Source organism: Thalia democratica, unplaced genomic scaffold (assembly GCF_965202585.1).
Source record: "Thalia democratica unplaced genomic scaffold, ktThaDemo2.hap1.1 HAP1_SCAFFOLD_94, whole genome shotgun sequence".
NCBI lineage: Eukaryota > Metazoa > Chordata > Thaliacea > Salpida > Salpidae > Thalia > Thalia democratica.
The window spans coordinates 7,501-17,500 of NW_028139263.1; the positions used below are offsets into that span (position 1 = coordinate 7,501).

General features: G+C 30.9%; 4 non-coding genes across 4 annotated transcripts; all 4 read right to left on the reverse strand.

Moving 5' to 3' along the window:
• Nucleotides 1-86: 86 nt before the first annotated feature.
• Nucleotides 87-239, reverse strand: LOC145845604 (5.8S ribosomal RNA). The gene has a single exon (XR_014370461.1). It is a non-coding gene; the product is annotated as a 5.8S ribosomal RNA (ribosomal RNA).
• Nucleotides 240-421: 182 nt separating this feature from the next.
• LOC145845638 (small subunit ribosomal RNA) lies at nt 422-2,229 on the reverse strand. The gene has a single exon (XR_014370494.1). It is a non-coding gene; the product is annotated as a small subunit ribosomal RNA (ribosomal RNA).
• Nucleotides 2,230-5,612: 3,383 nt separating this feature from the next.
• On the reverse strand, nt 5,613-5,731 carry LOC145845599 (5S ribosomal RNA). Its single transcript, XR_014370456.1, has one exon. It is a non-coding gene; the product is annotated as a 5S ribosomal RNA (ribosomal RNA).
• A 2,831-nt stretch (nt 5,732-8,562) lies between these two features.
• LOC145845610 (5S ribosomal RNA) lies at nt 8,563-8,681 on the reverse strand. The gene has a single exon (XR_014370467.1). It is a non-coding gene; the product is annotated as a 5S ribosomal RNA (ribosomal RNA).
• Between the last annotated feature and the right edge of the window lie 1,319 nt (nt 8,682-10,000).

The window sequence follows — 10,000 nt, forward strand, 5'->3', positions numbered from 1 at the left end:
CAGACCAGCTGTCTTTGACGACACGCTCCTTAATTAAGAAACGAGTCGCAGGCACTTTCAAACTAATGAAAGGATCGGTGTGTTAAAGACCCTGAGACGGACGTGGCCCCAGGATTACCCGAGGCCGCAATACGCGTTCAGAATATCGATGCTCAATGTGTCCTGCAATTCACATTACTTCTCGGAGCTAGCTCCGTCCTTCATCGACGCTCGAGCCGAGTGATCCACCGCTAAGAGATCTCTCGTGTTAATCAATCTCAATGCAACCAAAAAATCGTGTTCAAAAAGAAGCGGCCGCGCCAGCACTTGCGTGCTGAATTATTACTCCCGCTGTCAGGAAGCAACGCGACCGAACTATAACAGTTACAGGGCTCGGTCCCTTCGAAGAAGAGACGTCGCTTGAAATCAAATTTCGATTCGTTAATGATCCTTCCGCAGGTTCACCTACGGAAACCTTGTTACGACTTTTACTTCCTCTAAATGATCAAGTTCGATCGTCTTTTCGAACACCGGCGAGTGCGTTGCCGCACGTACCAGGCTCAATCGGAGGACCTCACTAAACCATTCAATCGGTAGTAGCGACGGGCGGTGTGTACAAAGGGCAGGGACGTAATCAACGCAAGCTAATGACTCGCGCTTACTGGGAATTCCTCGTTCAAGGGAAACAATTGCAAGTCCCTATCCCTAGCACGACCGGGGTTCAACGGATTACCCGGACCTTTCGGCCTAGGGAACACACGATGATCCGGTCAGTGTAGCGCGCGTGCGGCCCCGAACATCTAAGGGCATCACAGACCTGTTATTGCTCAATCTCGTGTGGCTAAACGCCACTAGTCCCTCTAAGAAGTTGTCTCCGACCCAATGGGTCGAGCAGCTATTTAGCAAGTAAGAGTCTCGTTCGTTATCGGAATTAACCAGACAAATCGCTCCACCAACTAAGAACGGCCATGCACCACCACCCACAGAATCAAGAAAGAGCTCTCAATCTGTCAATCCTCGCTGTGTCCGGGCCGGGTGAGATTTCCCGTGTTGAGTCAAATTAAGCCGCAGGCTCCACTCCTGGTGGTGCCCTTCCGTCAATTCCTTTAAGTTTCAGCTTTGCAACCATACTTCCCCCGGAACCCAAAGACTTTGGTTTCCCGGAAGCTGCCGGACAGTTCTTAAGTTCGACACTGCCCGATCGCTAGTCGGCATCGTTTAAGGTCAGAACTAGGACGGTATCTGATCGTCTTCGAACCTCTGACTTTCGCTCTTGATTAAAGAAAACATTCTTGGCAAATGCTTTCGCAGTCGTTCGTCTTGCGCCGATCCAAGAATTTCACCTCTAACGGCACAGTACGGATGCCCCCGTCCGTTCCTATTAATCATTACCTCGTGCTCCGAAAACCAACAAAATAGAACCGAGGTCCTATTCCATTATTCCATGCAACATTATACAAGCGTAAAGCCTGCTTTGAACACTCTAATTTTTTCAAGGTAAACTTGCCGGACCACCGCAACACTCAGTTAAGAGCACCGCGAAGGCACCGACCAACAAGAACAACGAGGCCAGTGCTAGCCTTTCGACCGACCAACCTCGCCGTCCCTATATCCAACTACGAGCTTTTCAACCGCAACAACTTAAATATACACTTTTGGAGCTGGAATTACCGCGGCTGCTGGCACCAGACTTGCCCTCCAATGGATACTCGTTAAAAAGTTTAAAGTGTACTCATTCCAATTGCAGGACCTCGTACGAGGTCTGCATTGTTATTTTTCGTCACTACCTCCCCGAGCCGGGAATGGGTAATTTGCGCGCCTGCTGCCTTCCTTGGATGTGGTAGCCGTTTCTCAGGCTCCCTCTCCGGAATCGAACCCTGATTCTCCGTCACCCGTTACAACCTCGGTAGGCCGATACCGTACCGACGATAGTTGATAGGGCAGTTGCTTTAATGAGATGTCGCCAGCACTAGGCCGTGCGATCCGCAAGCTTATCCAGAGTCACCATTGTAACGACCCGAAAGCCGGTTAGTTTTGGTCTGATAAATGCGCGCCTCACGTCAGTTCGGCGCTTTACGCATGTATTAGCTCTAGAATTGCCACAGTTATCCATGTAAAAGCGTACAATCAAATGAACCATAACTGATTTAATGAGCCATTCGCAGTTTCACTGTACGTGAGCTCGTACTTACACTTGCATGGCTTAATCTTTGAGACAAGCATATGACTACTGGCAGGATCAACCAGATAACTATCCGAGGGCGTTTAAACCCGTTGCTCGACTGAGCGTTTTTACTGTATAAATACAGACCTTTTCTATCACTCGGCTTAAAAGCCTTGCGAACGTTACTGAAAGTCGGCGCCGGCCTTTTGCTGTTTAAAGCGCCAGCCCGCGTCGACTGCAGCATGCAGCTATACAACTGACTGTTCTTTCTCCCGACCAACCGTTTGCCTTCTGCCGGTTAACTCGTCAGCAGCAACACGCCATCTGTCTGCTGCAGTTACCCGCCTCGAGCCGTGCCTGCCTGCGTCGGCTACTCGTCTCGACGACTTCGCAAAGCTATAAGCCTACCGCCGCTGGACGCTTGTAGTTTTTCATACGCTGCTCCGATGCGTTTACATAGCACGTTCGCCGCCGCTGCAATAGCCGCGCCTCGGGTGCTAAACAGTAATGCTTTAAGCCCGCTTTCTCGCCAAGTCGACCGAACGCACAAACACGTCTCTCTCACTAGTGTAAAGTAATGCATACGTGTATGATGCTCAAATGTTGCTGTTGAACTTTTTTGCCGATTTTTCCCGATTTTTTTTTAATTTCTTTGTTTCTTTTCAATTTTTTTAATATTTTAAGCTTATTTATGCTACGTTTAAATGTTTTAATACTTTTTTTATACTTTATTTAATATGTTTAAAAGAAATAAATAAAAAATAATATATATAAACTACTTTTTTTAATGTTTTAAATATGTTTGTTTATTATAAATAAGCTTTATTTGTATTATTTTTTATTTAAACTTACTTTTTAAATCTTTATATTTGTTTTATCGTTTTAAGCACATTGCGATAAATATAATAAACAAAAAATTGATTAAAAATAATAATAATAAAAAAAAAAAAAAAAAAATAACATAAGCTTATTTTATATGTTTCATTTTATTTTTATTTAAACTTACTTTTCAAACCTTAATACTCGTTTTATTTTTTTAAGCAGATCGCGATAAATATAATAAACAAACAATTAAATAAAAATAAATAAAAATGAAAAAAAAAAAAAAAACATAAGCTTATTTTATATGTTTCATTTTATTTTTATTTAAACTTACTTTTCAAACCTTAATACTCGTTTTATTTTTTTAAGCAGATCGCGATAGATATAATAAACAAACAATGAAATAAAAATAATAATAATAATAATAATAAATCATAAGCTTATTTTGTACGTTTCATTTTATTTTATTTAAAACTTACAATTTAAACTTTTGTATTTGTTCTATTCTTTTAAGCACATCGCGATAAATATAATAAGCAAACAATTAAATAAAAATAATAACAAATAAATAAAACAATACGGCTAAACTATAAAAAGAAAACTAAATAACTGATAAATACTTGTAAAACATTATTTGAAACATGTATTTTGAAACACAACACGATTGATTTATATTTGATAATATATTTTTAATTTGTGTAGTTCATTTAAAGTAGTCTCCCTTTTTGCTTCTGGTTTTATTAGAGTTATATATAACAATAAATGATGTAGTTTATTTAAAGTAGTCTCCCTTTTTGCTTCTGGTTTTACTTGAGTTACATAACGTTAAATAAACATACTTAATAAACGTAACCATCAATACTGTCATTTTAATAAAACTAAGTACAAATACATTGAATTAACATAGAACTTTAAAAAGCCTTTGCTAGTATCTGTTGGTAACAGTAAATAACCTATTATGACTCACAATACAAGAGTGCGAAATTTATTTTTCATTTGATTTTTCAGGTATTTATTTATTTGTGGAAATAAACTTTTTTATTACATTAGAAACTAATTGAATTTTTCCTATAACTATACCTATTATTATATTTAGTATGCTTAAAAGTAATAAAATGAAACGTCGCGATTATATAATAAACAAACAATCAAACAAACAAAGAAATAAAATAAAAAACTATTTTTTTAAACTTATATTTCAACTATATGTCTTATTTTATTTTCATTTAAACTTACTTTAAACCTCTGTATTTGTTATATATATTTAAACACAATACGATTAAACTATAAGACAAACAACAACATAAAATAATCACATTAATAAATACACTAAGCAAATAGCTAGAATAAATATAAATAGTTCAATATATACAATATATTTCTTCCATTTTTAAGTTACTTGTTAAACATATTTATTTAAACATGTTTCTTTAGAATATAAAACTAACAGTTCTACAAATAAAGAAATTAAAAAGCCAATACACATAACACTAACTTTTCATAAATTAGATATGCAAATATGAACAAAATAATAACTAAATTGTAAAGCTTTTGTAAACTGTAAACTTATAAACTTATAATAATAATTGCATATTCACTATTCACAATAGCTTTTTATTTAGTACACAACTGGTCTGTAAGTTGTGTAGTTTATTGAAAGTATAATCCCGTTTTGCTTCTGGTTTAAATAAAGTTATACAACACATACTAAAGTAAATTAAATAAAGTAATTCACTACTATCTATTAAATACATTAATTTAAATTAAAGTGAACTTTGAACTTATAATAATAATTGCATATTCACTATTCAGAATTGCTTTAAATTTAGTACACAACTGGTCTGTAAATTGTGTAGTTTATTGAAAGTATAATCCCGTTTTGCTTCTGGTTCAAATAAAGTTATACAACACTTACTAAAGTAAATTAAATAAAGTAATTCACTACTATCTATTAAATAAAACCAATTTAAAAAATACATTAATTTAAATTAAAGTGAACTTTGAACTTATAATAATAATTGCATATTCACTATTCAGAATTGCTTTAAATTTAGTACACAACTGGTCTGTAAATTGTGTTGGTTCTATTCAAGTACTCTCCTTGTTTGTTTTGTTTTAGTTGTATTTATTTTTAGATACTAGCACATTCAATACACATAATAAAGTAAACCAAATAAACTCTATTAATTTAAACTAAGTACAAATACATTAAGTTAATACAAAACTTTAAAAAGCTTTTGCTAGTATCTGTTGGTAACAGTAAATAACTTATTATGACTCACAATACAAAAGTGCAAAATTTATTTTCGTTTGATTTTTCAAGTAGCTACGCTTTTATTTGTTTATGGACAAAAAGACTTTAAAGTTTTAGTATAAATGACTAATTGTATTAATTTTAACTCAGAAAATTGTACTCTACAAGATGGTGCCATTATTTTTTCGATATCTCAACCTGGTCAAACCACTTTTTTAGCGCTCTAATTGGTTTAAACAGCAAATAACGTTATCTGATTGGCTTACGTTTTTATTTGCTAATAACTAGAATTTACTTTTCTTTTAAGCGTTAAAGAAATGTAAATAAACGAGTAATAAGTATAAATAGGTCAGAAAGAAAAATAGTACAAAAAAGATGAATTCAAAAGGCAAAAGCCTACGGCACGTGGTATTCCCAAGCGGTCACCCATCTAAGTACTAACCACGCCCGACACTGCTTAACTTCCCAGATCGGACGAGATGGGGTGTGCTCAGTGTGGTATGGTCGTAGGCGTTTGAAAGCGTTTACAAGCCTTTATAAACCCTTCGGTTTGTTTAAAAAACCTATTTGCACTTGATTTACAATCGATTTGATATTTTAAAATTAATCCTTATAAAATTTTAACCTGAATTAACCTTTTTTTTTCTTTTTTTTATCAACAGTTACTCCCAAACTGTACTAAAACTGTATTGTAACTGTACAAAAGTGTTTGTTTAAATAATTGCTATCTATAAATTACCTAAGACCAGGACAAGTAGAAGTAAAGTTTATTGAATTATTAAACTAAATAAATAAAATAAAATCGTAAAATAAAATAATACAATATGTTTACAATTTGTCATTGATCTATCCATTTATGTTATTGCATTACAAATACAAACATTGCATACATTCAAGAGTATTATTCATCAATCTTTTCAATATAATAAGTTTTAAATTTATATTTATATATATATTTATTTTTAAATAATTCCTGACATTTTAGACTACCTGAGATTTTTTTTTAATTAAATTAATTTTAGTAATTAAATACTTGACGTTCTAGTTTTTTTAATTTGATAACTCAACTATGTTTATTTTTTTTTTACTAATTTTAAAATTATTATTATACAATATATTTGTTATATTATATTTATTTTATTACTTAAACTTATTATATACATTTAATATATAATATTATTAAATAATTTTATTAACGAATTAAAAACAAAATATTATTATTTTATTATTATTATATTATTAACTTAGTGTTTTATTTTAAAGATATATTAAAAAACTAAACAGATATTACCCCTAAAAAATTTTGTTAATAATATATAAAAAGTACTCAAATTCAGATTCGGAAATATATATACTGTTTTTTTTCATCAATATTGCAGGTCTGCGTAGCCGGGGGCTGTAATCTAGCTGCCAGCAGGCCTGAAATGGTGGCCACTATTGTTCAATGTTCAACTTCAAATTCTTTGAGATTATACTGTACTATCTATCTATCTATCTAACAAATCTATCTAACAAATGTTGTTCAATCTAGGTTGTGGGTACTTGGGTCGAGTAATGCCTTTGACTTACAATCTGTTGTGGATTGTCAATATTCCTCTATCTATCAATAAACAAATCTATCTAATAAATGTTGTTCAATCTAGGTTGTGGGTACTTGGGTCGAGTAATGCCTTTGACTTACAATCTGTTGTTGATTGTCAACATTCCTCTATCTATCAATAATGATTATATTCAATATTAAATGTTGATTAATTCAGTTGTAAGAAAACCAGTGCGCTGGTTAGGTTGGGTAAGGCCTTCGACTTACAATCTTGGGGATTATCAACGTTCATCACAAGTACAGTAACGATCTCATTGAATTTCCAGTTGGAACATTGGATTGTAGTGGTGGCCTACTCTTTTTTGCCTAGTTTGACAAACTATTGTATATATATTGTATAACTTTATTTGTATTATTTTTTATTTAAATTACTACTTATTATTAAAGAATTAAATTTTCTCCATTGTTTTCTCCATCGCGAACATTAAAAAAAAAACTATGTATTTGAACTAATGCTTATTTTATATGTTTTGTTTTATTTTTATTCAAACTTACTTTAAACCTCTGTATTTTTTATACAATAAGATTAAACTATATAACAGAAAAATAATTAAATAATCAAACTATTGAATAAGCAGTTAATTAGTGTGTTTTTTTTAGGCTTCTTTCATTTTTAACTTACTTGTTAACCATATTTCTTTTATTAAAGTATAAAACTAACAGTTACTAAAATAAAATAATCATAAAGTCAATACACAAAACACTAACTTTTTATAGTTTAAATATGCAAACATGAATATAGTTATGAAGTAAAGTTATTCAAAGCTTATAATAATGAAGCTTTTGTATAATATTTCAATTACAGTGAACTTTAAGTAAGATAAGTTTTTTTTTTGTAATAACTACAAAATTGGTATTTTAGTTTATTATTAGTAACTAAATATTTATATTTATTATATTTAAAAAAAAACTTCTATACTAACTCTAATTTCAAAGCATATTAAAACATACAAATTTTACCAACTAAATATTTATTTTTATTTTTATTATTATAACTTTCAAACATAAGCTTGTATACCTTATATACCTATATACCTCATATAGTAGGCTTGACATAACATTATTTAATTCTTTTTGTTTGAAATAAACTCATTTAGTTATTAGTAAATTACAACATAAATGTTTATAACAATAAAACTAAGATTTAGCTTTTGAGTTAGTAAACTTTGATAGTTTTCTTTTAAAAGTTTAATAGTCCTTATTTAAGTTCAAACAAAATTGCTATATATTTAATACACATACAAAAGTAAACTAAGTAAACGTAACTCAATAGTCTCTTTTAAGTAAAAGTAATTACAAATACATTAAGTTAATACAAAACTTTAAAAAGCTTTTGCTAGTATCTGTTGGTAACAGTAAATAACTTATTATGACTCACAATACAAAAGTTCAAAATTTATTTTTGTTTGATTTTTCAAGTAGCCAGGCTTTTAGTTGTTTGTGGACAAAAAGACTTTTAAGTTTTAGTATAAAAGACTAATTGTATTAATTTTAACTCAGAAAATTGTACTCTACAAGATGGTGCCATTATTTTTTCGATATCTCAAACTGGTCAAACCACTTTTTTAGCGCTTTAATTGGTTTAAACAGCAAATAACGTTATCTGATTGGCTAAGGTTTTTGTTTTCTAATAACTAGAATTTTCTTTTCTTTTAAGCGTTAAAGAAATGTAAATAAACGAGTAATAAGTATAAATAGGTCAGAAAGAAAAATAAAACAAAAAAGATGAATTCAAAAAGTAAAAGCCTACGGCACGTGGTATTCCCAAGCGGTCACCCATCTAAGTACTAACCACGCCCGACACTGCTTAACTTCCCAGATCGGACGAGATGGGGTGTGCTCAGTGTGGTATGGTCGTAGGCGTTTGAAAGCGTTTACAAGCCTTTATAAACCCTTCGGTTTGTTTAAAAAACCTATTTGCACTTAATTTACAATCGATTTGATATTTTAAAATTATTCCTTATAAAATTTTAACTTGATGTAAGTATTTTTTTATTAAAACCTTTTTTTTTTGGTGTTTTAATTACAATTACTCCCTGCAACTTTATTAAAAACTTTGTTTAAAAGATTGTTAACTATATTCTATATTTAATACTATGATAATTAGAAGTAAAGTTTATTAAGTGATTAAACTAAATAAAAAATATTGTTAAAATAAACATTTCGGTAACATGTTGTGTTTAGTTTGTTTTACTATTTCTCATTGTTCTATTTATAGATGGACTTATATATACAAGAATATTTATAGTTAGTTATAGTTTTCTAAAGAATATCTCATACTACATCAGATTTTACGAATAAATAATTTATAACTTATAATTATATAACTTATAATTATAGATTATATAATAAATATAACTTAATTTAAGGTAATAAAATATTTGACGTTTAATTTAATAACTCAACTATGTTTATGTTATAAAATGATAGTATATAATACACATACATTATAATAATATGTATAACTAGTTGTTTACTTTAAAATGAATAATTAAGTGGAAGAATTAAAAGAACTCACATTTTTGAAGAGAGCGTGGAAAACCAGAATAGTCTTTTAAAACTTTTATTAAATTATCGATAAATATAAAATACAATAGAATTAAACATATAAACGTAACTGTGGTTGCTTAGAAACTAAACAAGAAATTTTTTAATAAAATATAAAATAATTATTATATAGAAGTAAAATAAAAATAAAATAAAAGTAATATAAATTATATCTTTTAACTAAATAACAATCACGAGCAATATTAGCGCAATGTCAGAGTATGAATTTATAATAAAGGAATTGCTTCCTTGGTGTTGATACTTACCTTATTCAAATAGAATACATTTTCAGCGATCAGGCTTGTATTTATTTTAGCGCGCGTAACACAACGTTTGTGGGTTTCGGCACACTTTTGTCGATAGTGGGCGCCCCGCCTCTTAAGTACAGAAATTTCGGGAATTTTCGATTTTTGGAATTCTGACTCGACAGATCGTTTTTATTTGGTCCAGAGACCCCGTAAAAAATTTTTCAGCCCATTTGAAGCATGATGAAAAAATGTTATTTCGACCCCCTTTTTTTAGGGGTTACGGGGACATCGACCCATTTTTTGGGAATAAAAAACTCCTAGAAAAGGACCACTTTTCTTCTTTTTTCGAATTTCGACTTTTTATTTTTTTGGAAAATTTTTCTATT